This window comes from Podarcis vaucheri (genome assembly GCF_965113315.1).
Source record: "Podarcis vaucheri genome assembly, chromosome: 10".
In the NCBI taxonomy this organism is placed as follows: Eukaryota; Metazoa; Chordata; class Lepidosauria; order Squamata; family Lacertidae; genus Podarcis; species Podarcis vaucheri.
In genome coordinates, this window is record NC_138748.1 from 65142519 (window position 1) to 65169829 (window position 27311).

The window sequence follows — 27311 nt, forward strand, 5'->3', positions numbered from 1 at the left end:
TTTTTTGTGATGTCTTCCTTTGAGAAAAGTAACCCACTATGGAAGCCAGTCTGTCTGTTTAGGTGTCGCTCCAAGGAATTCACACCATTTCCAGCAGCAGCTTTTAGTGCTGTTTAGAGTTGGCTCTCAGCCTGATTAATGGGCAGTCCAAAAGTAGGTAAACGGCACAGTATTAGCTTGATTCCTCTACAGTAAAACACAAACTTCGCCCAGTATAAACCTTTCCAAGGCTGCTGTTCCAAGTATTTCATTAGTTGGGGAAAGTAATGGGGCTAATGAATTTTGCTTTGTTGGCGTCACTGGAACAGAAGAGCAGAAAATCAAAGCGGGAAGGAAAAAGGCCCGAATGAGAGAAAATATTTGAGTGCCTTAGCAAGAATAATTGTTTGTTCTGCATCCTCCCCTCCCTGCCCGATTGTCGAGTTCATAGCGCCTTTCTAATAAGTTAAGAAAACGCATAAATCGCTGCATTCAAATAGCGCCTAGTAGCTGAAATACCTGTGTAATTATGATAAATATAGGTTATTAAATAGGCCTGCAATAAGTGCCTGCTTTCGTATTATCTTCCTACTGTACTTATTTAGAGATTTGCATTGCATGGGGGGGGGGAGCTGTGGCAGAGTTGAGCATATATGATACCCTAAGAAGGAATGTAATATCACTTCCAAAGGTGAAATCCCAGGAATGCAGTCAGGATCCTGCCCAAACAATGGGCAATGAAGCCTCAGCCTGAGCAGCAGCTTTCGTATATTCACCAAGTTAATTTTCTTCCCATAGATATGTCCCGGGGAAAAAGCTGTTGTGGTTCCTGTATTGCAGGGGATTGGAATACATGACCCTTTGGGTGCCTTCCATCTCTACAATTCTACGATTTACATCATAAGAAGAGCCTTGTTGAATCACACAATCACGATATCCCTGCTGGATCTGTCCAGCAAATGCAGCACATCATAATAACGAAAGCTGAGACCTGTTGGATCAAACCGGTGAATCTAACACGGGGTCAGCAAACTTTTTCAGCAGGGGGCCGGTCCGCTGTCCCTCAGACCTTGTGGGGGGGGGGCGGATTATATTTTGGAAAAGAAAGAAAAAAGAACGAATGCCTATGCCCCACAAATAACCCAGAGATGCATTTTAAATAAAAGGACACATTCTACTCTTGTAAAATCACCCTGATTTCTGGACCACCCGCGGGCCGGATTTAGAAGGCGATTGGGCCGCATCCAGCCCCCGGGCCTTGGTTTGCCTACCCATGATGTAGCACATCATAAGAATAGAAACTGCCCTCTGTAACGTCAGACACATTGAGATATGAAGCTACCTTGTGCTGCCAGAACATTTGGTCACTTCTGGCGAATAGTGGGGCCCTCAGGAAGCCTTGCCCTTCCCTGCCATCTCAGCTCTTGCTACATTTAAACACATCTGTTATGTCAACGTTGCGTGGATACCTATCTTGGGTGGCAGAGATCAGGGCTGTCTTTAGCATATGCGCCGCCGGGGTGCAAAGATCCACCCAGTGCCCCCAAGTTTAGTTCAGCCCCCAAATTAACTTTGATTATGCTTAGGTCACTATTATCATTTGATAAATAGCGCTCACACCTGTGCAGCTCCAAAGGAGCTTGTGCTTTTGTGTGTGTGCGTGTGTGTGTGTGTGTGTGTTTCTTTAACAGCAGCTTTTTTAAAGCACACAAAGAACACATTGGGAGTCGGTACAAAGACTCCACACATGCGTTTACGGTCATAGGGAGGTGTCTGAAAGATGAGACAGGCGGGCACTGTGCGCATGCGTGGGAGAGCCATCTTGGGCAGCCTTTCATTGTGAGAGCAACCTTATTTCTAGAGGAGCTGGGAGGGTCTTTGCAAGCGCACATATACGAGTTCTTCTTGGGAAGGTTCCGGAGCCTGTGCGCACTCCCGTCACTAGATAAGCATGTTGTCTTTCTGTCTGTCTCTCCCACTTTCCTGTCACTCCCCCTCCTCACGGTTTGGGTGAGTGAGACTTTCCAGAGAGCTCTCCCTGAAGCAACTTTAGCTTAGGCGGCGGCTTCAGCGGCGGGCGCCTGGTGCCCCCCAGAATTCGGCGCCCGGGTGCCCCGCACCCCTTGCACCCCTGGGTAAAGACGGCCTTGGCTGAGATGGATATTAAGATGGATGTATCCATGGTTATTTTATTTTTTAAAAAAATATTTTATTAAATTTTCACAATAGACAAGCATACATAGACAAAGAAAATACAAAATCACAAAAAAATACAATACAAAAATACAATGGTTATTTAATTTTAATGTGAGCTGATGGGTTTGGGGTTTTTTCCCCTTCCTCTCTTTCTTTTTCTTTGTTGAACTGAAAATTTAAACAATCAGTTTATAAAAGCAACCACTGTGGTGCTCCTGCTGGAGCATTTCCACCGTGTTCACCTCTCCAATACCTCCACCTTCTCCCTCTCATATACGCTCCAACGTTTCTCCAACGAAAATAGGGATGTCCTATTCCATCCCCCTCAACATTTCTCCAATCAAAAGACTGCCATCCCCTCCAACATTTCTTCAGTGAAAATAGGGACGTCCTAAGGAAAAGCAGGTGGTTAAACCACAGAGCCTAGAACTTGCCGATCAGAAGGTTGGTGGTTCGAATCCCCGCGACGGGCTGAGCTCCCATTGCTCAGTCCCTGCTCCTGCCAACCTAGCAGTTCAAAACCACGTCAAAGTGCAAGTAGATAAATAGGTACCGCTCTGGAGGGAAGGTAAACGGCATTTCCGTGTGCTGCTCTGGTTTGCCAGAAGCGGCTTAGTCATGCTGGCCACATGACCCGGAAGCTGTACACCGGCTCCCTCAGCCAATAAAGCGACATGAGCGCCGCAACACCAGAGTGGGCCACGACTGGACCAAATGGTTAGGGGTCCCTTTACCTTTAAGGAAAAGCAGGGCATTCTGGGATCAAACGATATACCAGGATGGCTTCTGTAAATCTGAGACTTGGAGGGTCTGCCTCAGTCAGCAACAGCAATCCACCTGCCAAGAAGGCAGAAGAGTGGTTTCTCCCTACCTTGCGAGCAGCTAAAGAGCATAAGAGCCTTCTGGATCAGGCTAATGGCCCGTCTAGTCCAACATCCTGTTCTCACAGTGGCCAACCAAGGGCCTGTGGGAAACCAGCAAGCAGGATTCGATCTCTCTCCCTTCCTGTGGTTTCCAGCAACTGGTATTTGTCAAGGAATGAACTCAGAGCCTTCATGCTGCGTGGAGATGGAGCCACTCCAACCACATTCCAAAGGGGTCTAGAAAAACAGCTCCCTTCAAAAAATAAAGAACCGAGGCTCCAGGATTCTGGGTTCCGGATTTTGCACGAGCACACGGAAAGTCGCACGCAATCTCTCCTGTTCAGGCTAGCTCTCCAAACCAGGAAGGTTGGCAGTGTTCCCCTGCCTGTGACCTTCTCGTGCTATAATTACAAAAGTCACAATGGGTATAATTACCATATAAAACTTTAACATACCTTGGCCAAGTACATAATCATTGGGAGAAAGATTGACGGGGCCTGCACTGTCAATTATCTTTTTGTTCCTCCATTGGGTTTTTGTGTGTGTGCATGTTCCCACCTTCTGTTTTGGGACAGGAAGGCTCCAAGTCGGAAAATAGGGCTATGGCAGGTCTTTTTAGCGAAATGATTGAAGGGCGAACAGTCCCCACTTCCAATCCCGGTCATTTATAGGTGAACCGCCATGTTATTCACACCACCCAATTGCCAGTGAAAGAAGCAGGCCTCTAAGTCAATACAGAGTTTATCTATAGTTAAATGTACTGTCAGTTTGATATATGAACTCGCCGTGTGAACTGCAGAGATTGCCAGTGCTTGCCAATTTCCTTCTTTCTCAGTGGGCCCTCAAAGTTCTCTCCTTCCTTGTGGCTCAAATCTCCCCCCCCTCTCTCTCTCTCTGATCCCAGAATGCCCTGCTTTTCCTTAAAGGTAAATGGAATCTTGACCATTAGTTCCAGTCGTGGCCAACTCTGGGGTTGCGGTGCTCATCTCGCTTTATTGGCGGAGGGAGCCAGCGTACAGCATTCCGGGTCATCTGGGTTTTCAGATCTCCTGAGGGTCGAACCCTGAGATACAGTGGTGCCTCGCAAGACGAAATTAATCCGTTCCGCGAGTCTCTTCGTCTAGCGGTTTTTTCGTCTTGCGAAGCAACTCTATTAGCGGCTTAGCGGATTAGCGCTATTAGCGGTTTAGCGGCTATTAAAGGCTTAGCGGATTAGCAGCTAAAAGGCTATTAGCGGCTTAGCAGCTTAGAAAGAGGGGGGGAAGCGGGGGAAAATCGGAACACTTGCAAGACGTTTTCATCTTGCAAAGCAAGCCCATAGGGAAAATCGTCTTGCGAAGCAGCTCAAAAACGGAAAACCCTTTCGTCTAGCGGGTTTTCCGTCTTGCGAGGCATTCGTCTTGTGGGGCACCACTGTACACTTGGCAATGGATGGGTCAGGGGGTATAGCCTGGTTGGATAGGACTGAGACTATTGCAAACCCTCCAAGTGTCCCTATTTTCCAGGGGCGGTCCCGGATTTACAGACTCCATCCCAGTTTCTGATTTGATCCCGGAATGTCCCGCTTTCCCTCAGGACAGATTAGAAGACGGTTTCCAATATAAAAACACAAAAATCCATAGCATGGTAACAAATAAAAACAACGCCACCAGTCCATCGATTGTATAATCATCCAAGGGCTTAGGACAAGAGGAATGGGTTCACCTGTCGCCTAAGGTCTGGGGAGAGCATCCCACAAATGGGGGGCTCCCACAGAAAAGGCCCGTTCTCCTGTTGCCACCCTCCGAACCTCTCACAGAGGAGGCGCATCAAATGATATTCTCAGGATCCAGGACAGTTCATATGGGGAGAGATGTTCCTTGAGCAACTGATATTCAGAACCATTGCTGCCACTGAGCATGAATGCAAAGCACAGCCATCACGGCTTGTAGTCATCAACAGTCATATCCTCCATGATATTAATATATCCCATCAGCAATATGTCCTTTTCTGTACCAACCTTCCATTCCTTGAACTTTTTATTTCAGCTGAGTAATAACCTTCTCTCTCTTTTTCTAATTTCCTGCCACTATCTGTCCCCTCATCATGGTTCTCACGCTTGTGATAAGCTTTAGTGCATTTTTTTATATGAAAGTACAAGGGGGGGAGGGAATAAAATTGTACAATATGAAAGCATTCTTATCAAGGGAGCTAGTTGAACAGAGCGGAATGGCACATTAAAAAAAAAAAAACCCCACAACATTGACTGGTAAAATATAGTTGCTCCCAATTCAACCAGAGGTTAATAACAGGGTGAGATTCACGGTATGTCAGTCCAAATCCACACTTAAGACCCATAAGTGTGACACAGGTAGATCTGTTCATATGATCCTTGGGCATGCAGGCGGAACATCTGATTTCTATACAGGTGTGAGTCCTGATGTCTGCTTGGTTAGAAATCTCAACTCGGCGTCTCTGTTGAATCTATATATATACTTGGGCTTCATGATCACTGCAGATGGTAGCAGCAGTCACGAAATTAAAAGATGCCTGCTTCTTGGGAGAAAAGTGATGACAAACCTAGACAGCATCTTAAAAAGCAGAGACAGCACCTTGCCGAAAAAGGTCTGTATAGTTAAATATATGATTTTCCCAGTAGTGATGTATGGAAGTGAGAGCTGGACTATAAAGAAGGCTGATCGATGAAGAATTGATGCTTTTGAATTATGGTGCTGGAGGAGACTCTTGAGAGTCCCATGGACTGCAAGAAGATCAAACCTCTCCATTCTGAAGGAAATCAGCCCTGAGTGCTCACTGGAAGGACAGATCCTGAAGCTGAGGCTCCAAGGCTTTGGCCACCTCAGGAGAAGAGAAGACTCCCTGGAAAAGACCCTGATGTTGGGAAAGATGGAGGGCACAAGGAGAAGGGGACGAGAGAAGATGAGGTTGTTGGACAGTGTTCTTGAAGCTACCAGCATGAGTTTGATCAAACTGTGGGAGGCAGTGGAAGACAGAAGTGCCTGGCGTGCTCTGGTCCATGGGGTCACAAAGAGTCAGACACGACTAAACGACTAAACAAAAAACCAAAAAATAAATAAATACAGATACAGTGCCATAGCATAGGTTGGCAGCATCTGGAACCACACACGGGGATGAAAGAAAGGGAGAAGGATGGATGCACATTCAATCTAATGGCATCCATACCACCCAGGAGCCAGAGATAGGAACTTGATCCAGTAATACTAGCTTCTCAAAGTCTGGTAGTCATTTACATTTGCAGCAACCCCCTGCTACCCCCTTGACTCTAGTTAACCCACTGCCCCCACCCAGAAGGCAAGACCACCCTCTTTGGGAACCACTGCTCTAGGCACTGTAAAATAAAAAAGGTCGTTGTCTCCTTTTAGCATGAATGCTACAGCCAAGAGCGTTGATCCCTTGCTCAACATCTTCCTAGTTGCAGCTGGAGAAAGGCCTCCAAAAGAGGATCTCAAGGCATGGGCAGGTACAGGTGGGAAAACAGTCTACCTCAAATGATCCAGGATAAACACCAGCACTTTGTAATGTGCCAGAAAGCAGAGCAGCAGCCCATCAGCACGGCTTGCAGCCTGCAATGAACCTATCCCCCATGAATTTCTAAGGTAAAGGTAAAGGTCCAGTCGTGGCCGACTCTGGGGTTGCAGCGCTCATCTCGCTTTACTGGCCGAGGGAGCCAATGTACAGTTTCCAGGTCATGTGGCCAGCATGACTAAGCTGCTTCTGGCGAACCAGAACAGCGCATGGAAACGCCGTTTACCTTACCGCCGGCACAGTACCTATATATCTACTTGCACTTTGACGTGCTTTTGAACTGCTAGGTTGGCAGGAGCAGGGACCGAGCAACAGGAGCTCACCCCGTCACAGGGATTCGAACCGCCGACCTTCTGATCGGCAAGTTCTAGGCTCTGTGGTTTAACCCACAGCGCCACCCTCGTCCCTTCCATGAATTTCTAAATCAATATAAATATATGTTCTAGTGGCAATAATGCCCGAAATGGTAACAATTATGGTCACTCCAATAATTTCATCTATTCCTGATGCTCAGGTGTGAGTGTCATCGTTTATATAGCCAAGACGCACAAGAAGAGAGTATTGGCAAAGTTTGAGGGAGGTCAAACGTTTCCAGAAGTCAGGGTGGGGGGACCTCTTAAGAAAAAAACACTGGGGTAAGGAGCCCAAAACAGACTTATGAGCAGTGATCATGCTCAGTGGCCATGAGAAGGAATGGAGGGGGGATGGGATGGAGGATTGCTGCAAAGGGCATGGCTGGCTGGCTGGCTTTAACAGTCAACAGAAGTATTCAATGCTGCAACATTTAGTGGCAGGAATAATAATAGTAGTAACCTTTCACCTGCATACAATTTAACACTGAATAGGTAAAAAGGTAAAGGTAAAGACCCCTGGACGGTTAAGTCCAGTCAAAAACTACTATGGGGTTGCGACGCTCATCTCATTTTCAGGCTGAGGGAGCCGGCGTTTGTCCACAGACAGCTTTCCGGGTCATGTGGCCAGCAGGACTAAACCACTTCTGGCGCAACGGGATACCATGACGGAAACCAGAGTGCATGGAAATGCCGGTTACCTTCCCGCAACAGTAGTACCTATTTATCTACTTGCACTGGTGTGCTTTCGATCTGCTAGGTTGGCAGGAGCTGGGACAGAGCAACAGGAGCTCACCCCGTTGCGGGGATTTGAACCGCTGACCTTCCAATGGGCAAACCCAAGAGGCTAAGTGATTTAGACCACAGTGCCACCCGCATCCCAACTTAGCACTGAACAGGATGAAATGATGCTGATTTCCCTTAGAGTGAATCTCAAAGCAAAACCCCTTCATTCTTCTGCAACACTGCAGCTTATCTAATTCTGACTCTGTAACAATTAAGGTGTAGGAACTGAATTCGTTTTCTGTGTTGCTGTTTTAATCTCTCGATGACTGAAACTTTTGCCAGAAAACCAGTGATGAGTTCTTGGCGGTGGGGGTGGGGTGTAGTTTTCTTTGTAACAGGCACAACACCCACAGTCTTTCTTGTGCCCTGAACATATGCAAATTAATACTCAAGAAAGATGAGAGCAAAATAAAACTGTGATGATTTAATGACGCCTATAGATGATCCCCGGATGCTGCTGATAACAAGTTATGGGCGGAGGGATGGAGGAAGGGGTTAGAAACTCCCCACAAATGTTATCTGCAGCGTACGTCAATTTCCATGCTCATTGCACGACGACCTGCATCTGTGCAAAACCATCTGTCATGCTAATCAGAAGCTGAAACACCCCATCGGTTTCGTGAGCTCGCAATGCCGCGCTCAGCTCAGCATGGGCATCTGCTAGCTGTACATCTGAGTAACTCTGCTGACTTCAACAGTGCCATTTCTGATTAGCGCCAATGAAAAGGAAAAGGAAAATAATTGGCTTTCATTTCGGTCACAAGTTACTTGTGTAATCAATTTGTCTGGCTGCTCTTTTTGATCGCTGTGGATAGCTCTGCGCCCAGAAAGAAGCGATCTTTAAAAAACACATTCCGATCGAAAGCCTCCGTAAAAGGCACTTGCGTTTCCTTTATACTATCGTTCTTCATCTCTGCGGAGCAGGCATAGCCAACAGGGGGCCTTTCGGATATTGATGGACTACAAGTCCCATCAGCCATATCCAGCATGGCCAGGGAGGAGTCATGATAGGAACTGCAGTCCAAGAACATCTGAAGGGCACTACGTTGCTACCCTTGTATGGATGATCCATTTGAGATAAAGCAAACATTCCCAGGGCTCAGGGATGGGGATACAATTATTATTTTTGAGTGGCTCCCACATGAGGGCCACCAACCTAGATGGCTTTAAAAGAGGATTAGACCAATTCACAGAGTTCTTAATTTATAGCTCTCCAGATGTTGTTGACCAACGATCAGGAATGATGGGAGATGCAAGATGTCTCCACACCAAAGGCATTTTTTCCCAGAAGGGATTCAAACACTTACCAGAACTTCAAGTTTGCACAATTAAAGTGGATTAAAGTGCTCTGTCGATCCTAGCACAACAAATCCACTTAAACCACTTGTGGTTTGGAAATTGATGAGGAAATGCATCAAAAAGTGTGGGATGAATGATTGACTAATGGGAAGACGTGTAAAAACATGGCAGGCAAATCACAACGAATGTTCATTGTCATATGGCTGCCCCATAAACAAATCTGAACAAATGCGCAGTGAAGACTGGACACCGTTTAATCTCCATATAAATAATAAATAAATATTTTTTATTTATACCCCGCCCTTCCCGGTTCAGAAAACTGGGCTCAGGGGAGCTAACAACAAATTTAAAACACTTAATTGATGCAACAAAAACAGCATAAAATACAGTATAAAATGTGAATAACAATAAATTAGAATTCAAAAATCAATTTGGGGGGAAATCCATCCAATAAACATTAGATGATCACCAGGGCTAGCTGGCTAAATTAGTCCTGTTTGGGCCAGCGAGGAGACCAGGGGGGAATTAGCTGTGGGATCCAAGAGCGGGTAATCTTCATAAAAAGGGGAGGCGGAAGGAAGGAAGGGGAATAAAAGATCAGGCTAAGTTCAAATTGAAAGCCAGGCGGAATAGCTCTGTCTTAAAGGCCCTGCGGAAGGAAGTTAAATCCTGCAGGGCCCTGGTCTCATAAAAGTATTGCTCAAGCAAATCAGGGTGCATGTTGAATATGTAGTTTAGAAGTATCCAGAAAGCCACAGATTAATTAGCCAGCCCCGCTTTACCTGAAGCAGAATTTTTGTGTGTCCTGTTTATATTAGAGGGATGGATATCAGAGAATTCCAACAAAAACAGAAGTGGATTTTGCTGGTGTTGACGCATTCCTCCTATGTTTGTAATGGAAATCAATTTGGGAAATGTGCTTGTTACTTGCCATCGCCGTTGCTTTCAGTCCACAAATGATTCGCAATTGATCTCCCCACATACTAGTATTCATGGAGTTTCCTTTTCATTGAAATGTGCATTACCTAAAGGCTGTGCACAGCAAGACAAATAACATAGCTTTGGGCAGAAGAAGACAAACTGCAGCAGAAGAGAAGCAACGGTGCATGCAAAAGAAAAAATATAGAGCAAAGCAGGAAAAAATATGCCTTCTTGCATCCCTAATTAGAGGGGAGCTCAAGCTTTTTGGATTGAATGAGTTCAGTCCCAAACTGGTGCAGTTCTGGCGGCTGAAAAAGAACCTAGATTCATTCGTCACCAGGCTGTGAGATGATGGCTTCGCTGTCATGCATCCCTTTTAATATTTCCAAACGAGAAGCAGCTTATAACATGTATATGAAAATCTACAATCAAAAGTATGCTATGTGACAAATATGTCAAGCATTTGGGGTTTTTTGAACAGCAGCTCTGGCCTCCTTTTTTGCTCTGCTGCTAAGTTTAGCCAAGATTTATCTTTTCCTTGGGTCTTTCATTTTTGGAATTAATTTGTTTTAAGGCTAATGTGTGACAGAGAAGAATCATTCCTGTCTGGTTTTATTGATGTTTTGATGTAGGTGAAAGGCCAACAGAACATGGAGCTATGAAGGTGGTAGAAAGTCTAGCCGACAGTCATTTCCAAGCGGGGAAGTGTGTTTTGCTTCCTCTTTGAAAGAGTGAGTTTTTACAGCTGCCTTGTTTGATGTGATTCGTCAGATTAGCAGGAATTCAGCCATCTTGATAAAAGTGCTTTCTGTGCCTTGCTGAAGCTTACAGCAAATCTGCTGGTTGACAGTTTTGGGGGAAAGCCTCCTTATATAGGCATTGTCACCTGTATGTTTGCCCATTCATCCATCCATCCATCCCTCTCTATATATCTGTACAGTGGTACCTTGGGTTAAGAACGCTGTACTGTTTTTAACACTGATTGGGAGCCGCCCAGAGTAGCTGGGGAAACTCAGCCAGATGGGCGGGGTATAAATAATAAATTATTATTATATTATTATAAGAACTTAATTCGTTCTGGAGGTCTGTTCTTAACCTGAAACCGTTCTTAACCTGAGGTACCATTTTAGCTAATGGGGCCTCCCGCTGCCGCTGCGCTGCTGCTGCGCAATTTCTGTTCTCACCCTGAAGCAAAGTTCTTAACCTGAGGTACTATTTCTGGGTTAGTGGAGTCTGTAACCTGAAGCGTATGTAACCTGAGGTACTACTGTATCTATAATTTTCAGGGTATCTCTGAAACACAAGGCATGGCCGAGCCCAGACTTTGCCACCCTAACACACTTACAAGGTAGCTGGACTACAACTCCCATCATCCCTCACCCTTGGCCATACTTCCAACTCCAACTTGACCTTTTCGCATGCCAGTGCCTAAACCTTGCAACTCCCTGCCTGTTGATATCAGACAGGCTCCTTCGCTGGACTCTTTTTGGCATCCACTAAAAACATCCTTGTTTAGACAAGTCTACCCAGTTGTTTAGAAACTTGACACGAGCTTTAATCCATTTTAGGCCTGTTGTCATTTTAACTTTTCGAACGTCATAAATTATTGTTCTTCATTTTTCCTGTTGATAATTTTATCGTTTCAACTTTTTTGTAAACTGCTTGGGGATGCTGTTGCCTTATCATCAAGTGGTGTTTACATTTTATGAAATATTTTTTAAAAAAACATGCAGCGACTTGCCTTCTTTCGGGTAAATATTATTATCCAAAAATATCCAAAAATTCCGCCTATAATTCCAACATTTTTTAAAAAACAAAAACTTTTTATTGTCAACTTCCCATCCCATTTTCCACGATGTTTTTCTTACACCCTGTTGCTGTACGCTGTCTTCCCTCTTTTTTAACATAGTCATAACACAATAATCTTTAATTCTTTCTGTTGCTCATAGTTCAAAACCTGCTCATAGATTCTTCATGCTGTAGTATTTCTTCAAATAATTCAATAACAATAACAATAAATTATTTATATCCCCCCCCCTTTGGCTGGGTTTCCCCAACCACTCCGGGCGGCTCCCAACAGAAGACTAAAAACAGAATACAACTTCAAACATTAAAAACCTCCCTAAACAGGACTGCCTTCAGATGTCTTCTAAAAGTCAGATGGTTGTTTATTTCCTTGGCATCTGATGGGACGGTGTTCTACAGGGTGGGCGCCACCACCAAGAAGGCCCTCTGCCTGGTTCCCTGCAACCTCACTTCTCACAGTGAGGGAACTGCCAGAAGGCCCTCGGCACTGGACCTCAGTTTCCGGACAGAACGATGGGGGTGGAGACGCTCCTTCAGGAATACAGGACCGAGGCTGTTTAGGGGCTTTTAAAGTCAGCACCAACACTTTGAATTGTGCTCGGAAACATACTGGGAGCCAATGTAGGTCTTTCAGGACCGGTGTTATATGGTCTAAAAGGGTTCCATTCTTTTTTTTTTTTTTTAAAAAAATAGTTTCTCTTACTTTAGCTGTTAACTTTGCTGATTCAACATTCCTTTGCTTACTTCTTCTTTAGTAGGAACTTCTTCATATTTTCATTTCTGCTCTCAGGTAAAGATTATGTCACATGAAAACAAACAAACGCCCTCAAGCTTACATGATTTGTGCAGGCTGGCACTGGGTGCGGTCAGATCTAAATGTAATAACTGCCCCTTCTGGACGGAACAAAATACAATATTGAGAGCTGAGAGGTCCCTGACAGTTACCCCCCCTCCCCTTTCCCCCCCAAAGCTCCTGCCCATACCTGCCGCCACAATCTCCTTTGCCTTCGCTTTCTGCTCCAGGCTAGTTGCGGAGAAAGTAACTGGGATATTTGAGATCATAAGGGGTTTTGGATGAGTGAACCTGGAGTGACTAAAGCTTTTAGCAAAGAATGGGATGGATCGCCAAGGCCTGCCGTCACATTACATAAACATATGCTTAACGGTACGCACCGTATGTGGGGGCCTGGCGCCACCGTTGCATTAAGTGAAATTTTAGACTGAAATTGGAAGGTGCTCGGCTCTTGGCTCCGGGTACCTGCTTCTCTGTTCCCTTTCAGAGTTCAGGTAAGAAAAGCCAAAGTAGCGTCGGAGAATGTGGATGGTGCCGAGCAGGTCTTGACCTAATGTGAGCTAAAGGGGAGAGAGGAGTTTGGGGGCCTCTCTTCTCCCCCCATACGTGCAAGCATCCAAGTTTCGATTTCATCCAAAGAGCTCAAAGCTCTTTTCCCCCCCGTTTTAAATATACATTAATGGGGGCTGAGATTTCTGCACACTGCTGACATCCCATTCATTATCACGGTTAGGACGAAGGCATCCTGCTTAACGTTTCTTGGATGGCCTGTTTTTATACCTCTTTACTAGATTGTCAGATGTATGCTATTTGAGATGTATGCTGTGGCCTAAACCACTGAGCCTCTTGGGCTTGCCGATCAGAATGTTGCTGGTTCGAATCCCCACGACGGGGTGAGCTCCCGTTGCTTTGTCCCTGCTCCTGCCAAACTAGCAGTTTGAAAGCATGCCAGGCGTGCAAGTAGATAAATAGGTACCACTGCGGCGGGAAGGTAAATAGTGTTTCTGTGCACTCTGGTGACCCATTGCACCAGAAGCGGTTTAGTCATACTGGCCACAAGACCCGGAAAGCTGTCTGTGGACAAAGGCCAGCTCCCTCGTCCTGAAAGCAAGATGAGCGCCACAACCACATAGTTGCCTATGACTGGACTTAACCATCCAGGGGTCTTTACCTTTTACCTTTTTACCTTATTCAGTAGCTTCATACTGATGATCAGTGCATTTTTTCTAAAAAATAAAAATAAAAATGAGTCTCCTTTTGACTCCAGAAAATCACCATTTTATAGTTTAAATCGGAGGAAAATAAATACAGTAAATGCACAAAAGTACGAAGATTCGCAAAATGTTTAGGGGTATGCGTACCCCTGTGTACCCCCAGGGGGGAAAGCACTGCTGATGCTTTCCTTGTTTTCCCTATGACTTGCCTGGTTAAGTGTATAGCTCTGCATTTCTTTACTAACCAATTTTAAAAGAAAAAGTTATACAGGGCAAGCTGTTACTTTACTGGGCATTTAGAACATACTTCTGTGTTGTCATGCTAGGAGTGTGGCATTGTAAAAGTAGGAAAGGGAATGCAATTTTAATTTTCCCATTTAATTCTTTATTTAATGGTGTTTTATTTATTTAATAGGATATATACCGTATTTTTTGCTCTGTAAGACTCACTTTTTCCCCTCCTAAAAAGTAAGGGGAAATGTGTGTGCGTCTTATGGAGCGAATGCAGGCTGCACAGCTATCACAGAAGCCAGAACAGCAAGAGGGATTGCTGCTTTCACTGCGCAGCGATCCCTCTTGCTATTCTGGCTTCTGAGATTCAGATTTTTTTTTGTTGTTTTCCTGCTCCAAAAACTAGGTGCGTCTTGTGGTCTGGTGCGTCTTATGGAGCGAAAAATACGGTATATTGGGACACGGGTGGTCTAAACCACAGAGCCTAGGGCTTGCCGATCGGAAGTTCGGCAGTTCGAATCCCTGCGACTGGGTGAGTTCCCATTGCTCGGTCCCTGCTCCTGCCAACCTAGCAGTTCGAAAGCACATCAAGTAGATAAATAGGTACTGCCCCAGCGGGATGGTAAACAGCATTTCCGTGTGCTGCTCTGGTTCTCCAGAAGCGGCTTAGTCATGCTGGCCACATGACCCAGAAGCTGTCTGCAGACAAACGCCAGCTCCCTTGGTCTATAGAGCGAGATGAGCACGCAACCCCAGAGTCGCCCGCAACTGGACCTAATGGTCAGGGGTACCTTTACCTTTATATATCACTTAATCATCAAAAACTCTGGGCTAGAGGTTCTCAAGCCCTGCACTACAGGAAGGTCGGAGACTATGATTTCCAAGCAGGCTTTAGCACTGACATCTCTCAGTTAAGGGCTGCCTAAAATAAAATAAAGGTAAAGGGGGCCCCTGACCATTAGGACCAGTCACAGACAACTCTGGGGTTGCGTGCTCATCTCGCTCTATAGGCCAAGGGAGCTGGCGTTTGTCTGCAGACAGCTTCTGGGTCATGTGGCCAGAATGACTTTATGGTATGCAAAATGAACCACGGAAGGAGAAGAAGGGAAGTCATTGGTTATTAAATGAATATTTTGAAATGTAATTTAGAAAATTTAATAAAAACTATTCCTGCCGGCCACAAGAAGATCATGCTGGTTCCTAAGTTTTGATGAAAATGCTTTGCACCCCTGGATTCCATCCGAGTTAATCAACTCGCATTGGGATGAAGCAGTCCTTCCCCCCCACCACCACTCCGTCCCCGCTGTGACACCACATTTAACAGATAGGCAGCTGAAGGAAACATTGCATTACTCTCGGAGGAGGGGGGCAATAAATGGAAAGCACACGAGGAAATAAAACGGTTGGCGTTCTGCTTGGAATTGAAAAGCGCTCAAGGTTGAAGCCTTTAATGTAGGGAGTTTATCAACAGAAGCAACATCTTGGTTTTTTATCTGAAGTCTGGGCAAGGTACTTCCTATTGAGGAAATTTATAGAGTTGGAGATTTGGGGAGCAGATTTCGGGGCCAGAAAGCCCTTCGGGGGAGAAAAGCATTTGCTGCTTTCAGAATCTGCATGCAACAGCAAAGACCATGTAGCCGCAAGAGGAATGGGGAGAGGCAGAAAATCTTCCATTTCCTGGTGTGGGGACAGGGTGAGAATGCTTGATTTAGTTAGAATCAATGAATTGTAGAGTTGGAAGGGACCTCAAGCATCATCTAGTCCAGCCCCCTGAAATTCAGGAATCACAATAATAATAATAATAATAATAATAATAATAATAATAATAATAATAATAATAATATAATTTATTATTTATACCCCACCCATCTGGCTGGGCTTCCCCAGCCACTCTGGGCGGCTTCCAAAAGAATATTAAAATACTGTGATACATCAAACATTAAAAGCTTCCCTAAACAGGGCTGCCTTCAGATGTCTTCTAAAAGTCTGGTAGTTGTTGTTCTCTTTGACATCTGGTGGGAGGGCGTTCCACAGGGAGGGTGCCACTACCGAGAAGGCCCTCTGCCTGCTTCCCTGTAACTTGGCTTCTCGCAGTGAGGGAACCGCCAGAAGGCCCTCGGCGCTGGACCTCAGTGTCCGGGTAGAACGATGGAGGTGGAGACGCTCCTTCAGGTATACTGGACCGAGGCCATTTAGGGCTTTAAAGGTCAGCACCAACACTTTGAATTGTGCTCGGAAACGTACTAAAGAATCCCTGACAGGTGGCCACTCAACCTCTTCTTTAAAAAACTTCCACAGTCCATCACTCTCTGAGGGAGTCCATTCTATTGTCAAACAGCTCTTACTATGCCAGGAAGGAGTTCAGGGTTGTAAGGGGCAACTGAGAAACAAAGGTGGGGGTTGCCATATTTCAAAAAGTGAAAATCCGGACACAAACGTTGTTGAGCTTTTTCAGTTTTGCTCAAAATCGCAAAAAAAAACCCCCACCACCAATTCTGAGCTATTTTTAAAGCAAAAACAACACTGTTGACATGGGTTGCCATATATCTGGATTTTCCCTGACATTTCCACCCAGACACTGCTTCTGACTGCCATATTCTGGGTATGTCAACCCTACACAAGGTCTTCAGAAGGGCAACAACATTGTCAATGCAGAAACTAATGGCGCAAGCTTGAAAAAACAGCCCAATGAGGAACATGTGGATTTGGTGATGCCAGAACAATTAACGGGGGGGGGGGACCAACTGGAGTGAAGGAAATGGTATGTGGCTTGCTGGAACTCTGAAAATAAGCACTCCACGCTGCAATATTTTGTTGCAGATACCCACCCCTGTGTGTGTGTCTCCTGACACTGTGGTGATCGGATCAGTCAATGGGAGTGGAATGAAGGGGGCATTTGGAACATGGTCATTTGGGGTAGGTTAATTCTGGTTACGTGGGTGGCGCTGTGGGTAAAACCTCAGCACCTAGGACTTGCCGATCGCATGGTTGGCGGTTCGAATCCCCGTGGCGGGGTGCGCTCCCGTTGCTCAGTCCCAGCGCCTGCCAACCTAGCAGTTCGAAAGCACGTCAAAGTGCAAGTAGATAAATAGGGACCGCTTACTGGCGGGAAGGTAAACAGCGTTTCCATGTGCTGCTCTGGTGCCGGTTCGCCGGAGCAGCTTCGTCACGCTGGCCACGTGACCCGGAAGTGTCTGCGGACAGCGCTGGCTCCCGGCCTCTAGAGTGAGATGAGCGCACAACCCTAGAGTCTGTCAAGACTGGCCCGTACGGGCAGGGGTACCTTTACCTTAATTCTAGTTAATAGCTGGAGTTTGTTCAAAATGTTAACTCTTGAAATCAGTTGTGTGTGATAGCCTATCTGCTTTTTGAGGTCTCCTATGCCAGGGGTCAGCAAACTTTTTTAGCAGGGGGCCAGTCCACTGTCCCTCAGACCTTGTGGGGGGCTGGACTATATTTTGAAAAAAATAATAATGAACAAATTCCCATGCCCCACAAATAGCCCAGAGATGCATTTTAAATAAAAGCACACATTCTACTCATGTAAAAACACACTGATTCCCGGACCGTCCGCGGGCTGGATTTAGAAGGCAGTTGGGCTGGATCTGGCCCCCGGGCCTTAGTTTGCCTACCCATGGCCTATGTTCTTCCCCCAGAAATTACCCAAGAGGTTCCTAAGACCAGTGATCAAATACTGAATGGTGACGTGCTCTTTTCATTATAAATATTTGTATCTGTTAAACAGATTTTATATTTGCATATGGTTTTGATTGTATCAGTGTTTAATTGTTTTTTAATGATGGCTTTTTCTTTGTTTTTAGCAATCCTTGCTTTTATCCATAAGCGACCTTGAGTCTCATCAGAGGAAAAGGTGAGATATAAATAAATATAGAAGAAGAAGAAGAAGAAGAAGAAGAAGAAGAAGAAGAAGAAGAAGAAGAAGCAGCAGCAGCAGCAGCAGCAGCAGCAGCGGCAGCGGCAGCAGCGGCAGCAGCAGCAGCAATTGGTGTCAGCATATTTCAGAAAAATTGCTAAGCAATTAATAGACACTTTTCTGTGATGCTGCTCTTTTTTTAAAATAAGTAGCTGAAGGACATAGAATTTGATGGGAGGTAGAAAGATATTGAATTCCAGCCCTTTCCCCCCATCCTTCGCCCTACCATCCATCACTGAGGATATTGCCTAAGGCAGAGCACACCTGCCCCTAGCCCCTAGTTACCCAGTTAAGAACAGCTTCCAAATCTCGAAGTGAATGTTGCTTTCCTTCGCTATCCAGTAGTGGCATTTGCAATTGGAATTAACCCAGCCAACCTCATCTGCATAGCCTTGTCAGCTGTTTCTGTTTCTTGGTGATGCTTAAAATGGGGTGGTCATGCTCTCTTCTCCTTCTTCTTCTTTTTTTAAAAAGTTACCTGCCACCCCCCCAACCCTGCAATTGGGCATAAAGACATAACTAAGGTCCCATCTGAAGTATACATTTAAAGCAGTACTATACCGCTTTAATCCACCAGAGAATCCTGGGAAATGTGGTTTCGTGAAGGGTACTGAAAGGTGTTAGGAGACCCCTAGTCCTCTCACAGGGCTACAAATCCCAGAGCTCCCTGGGAAGAAGGATAGGCTGAGAATTGTAGCTCCGGAGTCTCCTAACAACTCTCAGCACCCTGAACTACACTTCCCAGGATTCTCTGGGAGAAGTTTCAAGTGGGGTGGTAACTGATCTAAATGTAGAGCATGGATCAGGCCTCCAGTGTTGTAGGGGTGCCATATTTCAAAAAGTGAAAATCCGGACACAAAGCGTTTTTTGGCAAAGTTGTTGAGCTTTTCTGGCAAAATCTCCAAAATATAATAATACTAATACAGTCATACGTTTGCTTCAGGTTGAGCGTTTTCAGGTTGCATCCCGCGGCGAGCCGGAAGTACCGGAAAGGGTTACTTCCGGGTTTCGCTGCTCGCGCATGCACAGACGTGCAAAATGATGTCACGTACATGCGCAGAAGCAGGAAATCGCGACCCGCAGATGCGGGTTGCGTTCTGCTCATGTTGCGAACAGGCCTCCGGAACAGATCCCGTTTGCAACCAGAGGTACCACTGTATGTTCTTTAGCTTTTATTTTTTGAAATTTTGAAGAAGAAAAAATGAAAATTTGAAATTTGATATGGACTGGTCACCCCCAGCATCTCCAGCTAGAGCTAGGAATACAGTGCTACCTCGGGTTAAGTACTTAATTTGTTCCAGAGGTCTGTACTTAACCTGAAACTGTTCTTAACCTGAAGCACCACTTTAGCTAATGGGGCCTCCTGCTGCTACCACGCCTCCGGAGCACGATTTCTGTTCTCATCCTGAAGCAAAGTTCTTAACTTGAAGCACTATTTCTGGGTTAGCGGAGTCTGTAACCTGAAGCGTATGTAACCTGAAGCATATGTAACCTGAGGTACCACTGTATCTTAGAGAGTTCCTGGCCGCCAGTGTAGTTAGTGCTGAACTAAATGGACCAACGAACAGTCTGGCTCATTGCAAGGCATGCCATCCCCCCAAAATGTTCCTATATGTGCCATCCTTTTTGTGTGTAAGAACATCAGAACTGCCTTCCTGCAATTCAGATCCTCCATCTAGTCCAGCAGCAAGCAAGTGAAGGCAAGCCATCAGAATAATGCCAGCATCCCGTTAGGGAGCCACCACCCACCTGAGTTAGACAAACCAACTTGCATCTAGGGCCGGCCTCACCATTATGCAACCCAAGCAGATGCTGGGGGGCAGGCAGGGAATGGGGCATTCAAGGACAAGAGCTATGTGTGCCCTTGACTCCCTAACCTAGCCTGCTGCTCTCAGATGCGCTGGAAGATGATGTCCAATCTCCCCAAATGAAATAACACTGAACTGCCAGTACGTGGAACCGGGACAGGACAGCATCTTGTTCTTTGCCTCAGGCGGCAAAATATTTTGGGCTGTTCCTGCTTCTGTAACATGATGGGTCTCTTTTGGCAGATGGGTCTTCTTTTCCTAGCTGGATGGTGTCCACCATAGTCTATCTTCTGGCAGTGCGCTGCAGCATAGTTGGAAGTTGGGTGGGTGGCATGGAATGTTGGCATGGAAGGGACATAACATTTTCAACGTGAAGGAACAGCTAGTCCGCAACGTTGGTAGCAGAAAGGAACTCCAACGGGACATGCTGGCTTGGAGATGATGGAAATTATAGCCCAACTTCTGGAGGGCATCAAGTTGGTCGTGAACAACCACACCATACGGTTAAAGAACTATGGCTCCACTTTAAATGGCCATGGCTTCCCCCAAAGCATTCTGGGAGCTGCAGTTTGTTAAGGGTGCTGAGAGTGGTTAGGAGACCCACATCTGCTTCACAGATCTACAATTCTCAGAGTTCCAACAGGTTATATACAGAGTGGAATAATCACAGTATTTTTCAAGAGTAAAGCTAAGATATTTGCTTGTTTTCTGACATTTTTGAACTACATCTTAACAATGTATCAAGGGGTTGATTTGGAGTGGAACATTTGAGGATGATCTGTGCCAAATTTGAGGAAAGAGGTGGCTTGATTGGAGTTATTTCAACCATGTGATGAGCCCTTCTGGTATTTTGCTGAGAGCTGTGAGGAGACCCCTTGTTCCAGAGCTACAGTTGATGATGATGATGATAATAATAATAATAATAATAATAATAATAATAATAATAATAATAATAATTTTATATCCCGCCCTCTCCAGCTGAAGCCAGGCTCAGAGCGGCTAACAACAATAAAAGTAACACAGCATTCTAAAATCAATTCATTCTAAAATCAATTCAAAATCAAATTAATGGCAACCATTGGGCTAGAGTTCTGTGAGGATTACCAAAGGAGGGGGTCAGACTGTGCCTTGGCCAAAGGCCTGGTGGAACAGCTCTGTCTTGCAGTCCCTGCTGAAAGATGTCAAGTCCTGCAGGGCCCTAGCCTCTTGTGACACCAGATCGGGGCCACAGCCGAAAAAGTCCTGGCTCTGGTTGAGGACAGCCTAACCTCCCTGTGGCCCGGGACCTCCAAGATGCTTTTGTTTGAAGACCATAAGGTCCTCCATGGGACATACCAGGAGAAATCCCTGGGAAGAGGGATTGGTGGGTAAACTACTTTGGAAACTGCAGCTCTGGGGTGGAAATTGGGGCTTCCTGGACCCTCTCCTTGCCTTTGACAAATGACAGGTACCAGGATTCTTTGGGGGAAGTCAGGACTGCTTAAAGCACATCCTAGCATTTTAAATGAATAGTGTGAATCACAGAATCTCAGGATTGTAGAGTTGGAAGGGACCTTGAGGGTCATCTAGTCTTGCCATGCAGCAATCACAGCTAAAGCATCCATGATAGATGGCCACCCAACCTCTGCTTAAAAACCTCCAAGGAAGGAGAAGGTGCCCTAGGTCTGATACTTTGTTTGTTCAATCAGGACCTAGAGAGAAGCAAGTGTCAATAAATCCAGGGCGAAGGGAAAGTCAGCCAAGAGCATTCTCATTCAGAACCCTTTCCTATTTTGAAAGCCGTTCATTCAGCAGCCTGCATGTTATCATCCCCTCCATTGCATTCCACCCCCCGCCTCCCCCCCCCCACTTCAGCCAGCCTTACCGGTTGTCAACTTGCCGCGGTCTCTGTTTTGATTAGGTCATCACCGGAGCGAAAGAAAAGCCCTCGCCGACAAAGCCAGGCCTGCCTCCCATCTCCGGGCAGGACTTAATTGCAAACCTCACTCCTTGAAGGGCCGCCACAGTCCCTTGCTCCGCTGCGAAGACTTTGAAATCCATCTAATGCACGGGGAAGATTACAAGTTGTGCACTTGGCTACTTCTGGCCAGCTGCGTGCACAGCGGAACGGGGGAGATGGGAAATTGCTTGCCACACTGGAGAGGAGAGGAAGCCAATGAACGTCGTGATTGCCACATTAGCTAGGCTTTCGGAAAAGCAACAAACGAGGGGACACCGTCTGGTGCAGGAAGGAAGAGGTGCAGTCTGGGTAAAGGCAAAGAGTATTTGAATACCAGTTGTGGGGAGAGGGTTGTTGTTGTTGTTTAGTCGTTTAGTCGTGTCCGACTCTTCATGACCCCATGGACCAGAGCATGCCAGGCACTCCTGTCTTCCACTGCCTCCCGCAGTTTGGTCAAACTCATGCTGGTAGCTTCGAGAACACTGTTCAACCATCTCGTCCCCCATCGTCCCCTTCTCCTTGTGCCCTCCATCTTTGCCAACATCAGGGTCTTTTCCAGGGGGTCTTCTCTTCTCATGAGGTGGCCAAAGTATTGGAGCCTCAGCTTCAGGATCTGTCCTTCCAGAGAGCACTCAGTGGGGACAGGGTAGTTGCACTCAAGTCCTGCTTGCAGGCTTCTTGAGAAAAGGATGGTGGACTAGATGGACCTAGCAGCAGTGGCATAGCATGGGGGGGCCACAAGGGCAGTTGCCCCAGGCACAAAATTGTTACAGGCACAAAATTTCAACACCCGTTGCTGCCTCAATACAGTGATATCTCGGGCTACATACACTTCAGGTTACAGACGCTTCAGGTTACAGACTCCGCTAACCCAGAAATAGTACCTCGGGTTCAGAACTTTGCTTCAGGGTGAGAACAGAAATTGTGCTACGGCGGTGCAGCAGCAGGAGGAGGCCCCATTAGCTAATGTGGTGTTTCAGGTTAAGAACGGACCTCCGGAACGAATTAAGTACGTAACCAGAGGTACCACTGTATTAATTTCATCAATGGGCAGGGAATTCCAAATGGGAGGATCCACCACACTGAAGGATTGATTCCGTGAGTGTATGGAATGAACGTAGACGACACTTAGAGCTCCAATGCATACATTTTGCACGTATAGTGGTACCTTGGGTTACATACGCTTCAGGTTACATACAGTTCAGGTTACAGATGCCGCTAACCAAGAAATAGTACCTCGGGTTAAGAACTTTGCTGCAGGATGAGAACAGAAATTGTGCTCCGGCGGTGCGGCAGCAGCAGGAGGCCCCATTAGCTAAAGTGGTGCTTCAGGTTAAGAACAGTTTCAGGTTAAGAACGGACCTCTGGAACGAATTAAGTACTTAACCCAAGGTACCACTGTACGCTAGTAGGTTTGCAAGAAGTTTTTTAAGGTGGATTATTTGAAATATTGCAAGAAAGACTATGAAAAGAGTTGTTAGTTAAGGGCAATTAAATGCAATATAGAAATAAAAAATGCAGAATAAGTGATAAAGAACAGAAAATCATCAGAGGTGTTGACGGAAGTCTAAAATAGTGTATAAAATGAGATAATATGTTGTATGACTGTTGGAACTGATATGTTAAAAAATCAATAAAAATGTATATAAAGCAAAAAACAAAATATGGCAACAATGAGAAGATCTCATGGGGCGTGGGACTGGGAAACACCCCTCTCTGTGCCTGAGACCAAAAAGAACCTGCAGGATCAGGCCAGTGTCCGACGGCGCGGCAGCAGCAGGAGGCTCCATTAGCTAAAGTGGTGCTTCAGGTTAAGAACAGTTTCAGGCTAAGAACGGACCTCCGGAACGAATGAAGATCTTAACCAGAGGTACCACTGTACAGCTGGGGCTCCGTTGAAAACTGCTTCTCCATGCAAACCAGGAAGTGACCTCTCCAGACAATGGAATGACTCTTCTTTTCTCCTGGATGATGCAGACGCTGCTAGGCAGTTGAATGTGCATGCTTACTCCATCTGTTTCCAACCCACCCACCTCTCTGCAGGGCCCTGGACACTGGCAACCCATGCTACGCTACTGCCTAGCAGGGCTTTTCTGAAGTTACTGTGCTAAGAGGGAACAGGTTTTTCATTTGCAGGACCAGTTCCAGAAATGGATAGGGCTGGGCTTTTCTACAAGGTCCTGAAGACTTCCTGAAAAAGCACCTGCCATGCTCAATTTGCAGGGCATGACATACAAGTCCCTGCCCTCAGGTGTGGCAGAGGATGCAGACTCATTGAAAGGGTGGTCATTCACTCACGGTCAGCTTGTGAACTCTCCTGGGATCTTCAGATGAAGGGTGGCATGTCAATTTAATAAATTCATAAAATTAAAATGAAACAGAGATAGGATTGGCCACTGTGAGAGCCTGGCATTGGGCTAGATAGGCCTTTGGCATCATCCAGCACATCTCTTCAGATGTCCTTTAGATGTTCTTCTGTCTAGATATAGAATCATAGAATCATAGAGTTGGAAGAGACCACAAGGGCCATCAAGTCCAACCCCCTGCCAAGCAGGAAACACCATCAGAGCACTCCTGACATATGGTTGTCAAGCCTCTGCTTAAAGACCTCCAAAGTAGGAGACTCCACCACACTCCTTGGCAGCAAATTCCACTGTCAAACAGCTCTTATTGTCAGGAAGTTCTTCCTAATGTTTAGGTGGAATCTTCTTTCTTGTAGTTTGGATCCATTGGTTCGTGTCCGCTTCTCTGGAGCAGCAGAAAAACAACCTTTCTCCCTCCTCTATGTGACATCCTTTTATATATTTGAACATGGCTATCATATCACCCCTTAACCTCCTCTTCTCCAGGCTAAACATGCCCAGCTCCCTTAGCCATTCCTCATAAGGCATCGTTTCCAGGCCTTTGACCATTTTGGTTGCCACACGTGCTAACTTATATTGAGAGATGCAAGTTTGGAATTGACGACTAAGATATTACAGCTCACCATACTGGGGAAGACAAGGTGACCTGTAGGCCCTCTCTGTCTGATGACGCCTGATGGGCCTTGGACTGCACATTTCTTCAAGCAGAGGACACGTGGCTCCTTTATCCATTGAAAGTGTCAAAGTAAGATTCTAGCTGGCCTCCCTACACAGAATGGGTGTGGCTGTGATCCTCTCTTTCTGGCATGGAGCACCCAAGAAAGAGGGGAAATGAGAACTTCCTGCCTCTTCCAGTTTAACAGGAAATTTCTCCTCTCTTGGTCAAGAAAATGAAAGCTGCTACTAAAAGGTAAAGGGACCCCTGACCATTAGGTCCATCGCAGCCAACTCTGGGGTTGCGGCGCTCATCTCGCTTTACTGGCCAAGGGACCCGGCGTACAGCTTCCGGGTCCTGTGGGCAGCATAACTAAACTGCTTCTGGCGAACCAGAGCAGTGCACGGAAACGCTGTTTACCCTCCCGCCGGAGTGGTACCTATTTCTCTACTTGCACTTTGACGTGCTTTCGAATTGCTAGGTTGGCAGGAGCAGGGACCAAGCAACGGGAGCTCACCCCGTCGCAGGGATTCGAACCACTGACCTTCTGTTCCGCAAATCCTAGGCTCTGTGGTTTAACCCACAGCACCACCCGTGTCCCTGAAAGCTGTACTACCCTGCCGTATTTATATGTTCTGCATTTAAGCTTTATCTCTGGGCTTCATGGAAGTTTAATATCCACTGACAGACGGATCTGAGGGAACCTCAATGATCAGAGGTGATGTACCTCTGATTTCTGGATACACACAGCTATGAGCTAAGAAGTTGCCTGATACAGTCAGCCTATTCACTCATCTGGCTCAGTGAGGGCAGATCCCTTGCTTAGGAAATTGGCAACTTAACTGTTCTGGATGGGGTTACACTCCCACTGGAGCAACGAGTGCGTAGCTTGGAGATATTCCTGGATACATCTTGGTCAATAGAGGCCCAAGTGTCCTCTGTGGCCCTTTTTCCAACTTCATCTGGTTCAACAACTAGGGCTGTTCCTGGACAGGAATAGCCTGACCACTCTAGTCCATTCATTGGTAATCTTGAGGCTGGATTATTGCAATGTGCTATATGTGGGGCTGCCCTTGGGTCTGGTTCAGAAGCTCCAGCTCCAGCCAGATTGCTGACAGGAGCTTCAGGTCAAGAACACGGACCATTGTTAAAACAGCTGTGCTGGCAGTCCACTTACTATGGAGCCAGGTATCCATTCACAAAATTCATTCATTCGCAACTTGGGTCCAGGGTACCTCAGGGAATGCCTGAACCCTTATGTACCATATTCCAGCTCCATCACTGAGATTATCCGCAGGAGCATCGTTGCTCATTCCCCATGTAGGTGAGGTTCATTTGACAACAACAGGAAACAGAGCCTGTAGTGTCATCTACCCAATCCTGTGGAACTCTCTGCCACTAGAGATTCAGCAGGCACTTTCCCTACCAACTTTTAAAAGTTGCTGAAAACTTTTCTATTCTGCCAGGCCCATGCGGGCAGATACATCCTTTTCTTGTTGCAAACTGCTTTGATAGCTATTTCTTTCCTATGTAAAGGTAAAGGTAAAGGGACCCCTGACCATTAGGTCTAGGCGTGACCGACTCTGGGGTTACAGCGCTCATCTCGCTTTACTGGCCGAGGGAGCCGGCATACAGCTTCCGGGTCATGTGGCCAGCATGACTAAGCCACTTCTGGTGAAACCAGAGCAGTGCACAGAAACGCCATTTACCTTCCCGCCAGAGTGGTACCTATTTATCTACTTGACTTTGACGTGCTTTCGAACTGCTAAGTTGGCAGGAGCAGGGACCGAGCAACGGGAGCTCACCCCATCGTGGGGATTCGAACCGCCGACCTTCTGATCGGCAAGCCCTAGACTCTGTGGTTTAACCCACAGCGCCACATGTAGCAGTATACAAATATTTTTATAAATAAATGCTGGCCGTCACTGGTTCTCCAGGGTTTCAGGCAGGTGCCTCCTCCCTTCATACCTGGGTATAGAACCTGGGACTTTCTGAAGCAGAGAATATGCTTTGCTGCTGAGCTGTGGCTGTTCCCAAGCCATCATGCCTGCTTCTTAGTTTTCCTGCAGTCTTCAGCTGGCCACTGCAGGGAAGAGAATGCAGGGCAAAGTGGATCCTTGATGTAATCCGCCAATGCCTCCGGGCTTCATCAGCAAAAAAAGAGAGGTGAGGGTCCCTGGAGCCCAGAGCCACCTGCCTATCTACTGCTCTAGAAACACATTTCCTCTCCTCTTTGCTCCAGTGCTCGGACGGAGATTCTGGCTAATGGTCTTTCATTACCAGCTTCCTCTTAGCCCAAGGAAGGTCCACAATTAGGCTCCAGCCATGCTTCACGACCCCTGGCCGTCTCGTTGGGGGCTTTGATCCCACCTTTGCTCGTTGACACACATCTAATAGCCAGAAGCCGCACAAACCCAACTCACGGCCTCCTGATTTATTCCCCCGCCCATATCCTAGGACAAATAGGAGGAGGGTAAATTGTTCATTAAGGCAACTATCTGTTTGACCTGACCTCCCATCTAGGCAGGGGGGAAGCTGGGGCAGGTGGTGGATAGCAGGATGAGAAAACGAGGGACTTATTTGAACCTGATATTTCATTCCATTGCAGCAGCCCAGCTACATTATGGG

General features: G+C 46.3%; 1 long non-coding RNA gene across 1 annotated transcript in view; it reads right to left on the minus strand.

The window, feature by feature from the left end:
• Window positions 1–27311, minus strand: part of LOC309541511 — a 146439-nt gene that overhangs the window by 40906 nt on the left and 78222 nt on the right. The gene's annotated exons all lie outside the window — the stretch shown is intronic.